Below are 972 nucleotides of genomic sequence, written 5' to 3'. Positions count from 1 at the left end.
GGAGTCTCTAATGTTCAGATATACTCCAACGGATGGCTGGAATGGAGCCATGATACTTCCTTAAAAATTATATGATGAGCGATGACTATGAAAGGATATACGATATATTGGAAATAGTATGATATATGGTATTTAGCATGATAAGCCATGGCAGAGAATTGATTACGAGACTGCTACTTCCATGATCAAATTTATTATAATTTTTGTGAGTGTGTTAAAGTCACTTTGGAGTTCTGGCACATTCTCATAATTTCACACTCTATATTTTTCACTTATACAGCAGTTTCATTAATTTTAGGCTGATTTCTCAAGGAGCGTACTGTAACAATTTGCGAATAGTGGGCACTATTAATGAGAAGTCGTTGTGTCCGAGTGGTTAAGGAGATAGACTAGAAATCTATTGGGCTTGCCCGCGCAGGTTCGAATCCTGCCGACGACGTTTTTATTTTATAACTAACATAACCCGATGATGAGTATTACAATCTATTTCATATTTCAATGTTATCCACATACTTTTCTCGGATGATGCTCTTTCGGGGCATTACGATTAATTCTGAAGCAATTTATCGATCTGAGCAATTTACCTATCTTCGCATTATCATTCTCAAAACTTTAACATAATATTTATGAATAAACTAATAAATTATGAGATACTCATTTGCAAGTGCCCAATTGAAACTTTCTCAATTTTATGATATTTAATTGCAGAAAGCACTATTATTTGAACTGAATTATGAACAAGTTGAATATTAAAAAAAAAACAGACACAAATTCCATATAATCGAGAGTGCTGGAAATCAGGTTACAAATCAATTCGATTTTATCAAATTGATCGCTACAATTAGCTGAATCTTCTGCTTTGTTCGCTCATGCCAGGATTGTGTTCATCTTTCGCAAGGCTTGATTGCTGAAATGAGGAGCCAATAGTATTATTTTAGTTTTATATTAAGTCCTTCTGTTGGAAAATTGGCT

The 972-nt window shown here is 33.8% G+C and overlaps 1 non-coding gene across 1 annotated transcript; it reads left to right on the top strand.

Annotated features, from left to right (window-relative positions):
• Positions 1-358: 358 nt before the first annotated feature.
• Positions 359-439, top strand: TRNAS-AGA (transfer RNA serine (anticodon AGA)). The gene has a single exon. It is a non-coding gene; the product is annotated as a tRNA-Ser (tRNA).
• Positions 440-972: the final 533 nt, after the last annotated feature.

This window comes from Brachycentrus maculatus, unplaced genomic scaffold (genome assembly GCF_059751285.1).
Source record: "Brachycentrus maculatus isolate JH-2025_06_01 unplaced genomic scaffold, ASM5975128v1 h1tg001480l, whole genome shotgun sequence".
Taxonomy (NCBI): domain Eukaryota; kingdom Metazoa; phylum Arthropoda; class Insecta; order Trichoptera; family Brachycentridae; genus Brachycentrus; species Brachycentrus maculatus.
This window is presented reverse-complemented; position numbering and strand designations above follow the sequence as displayed.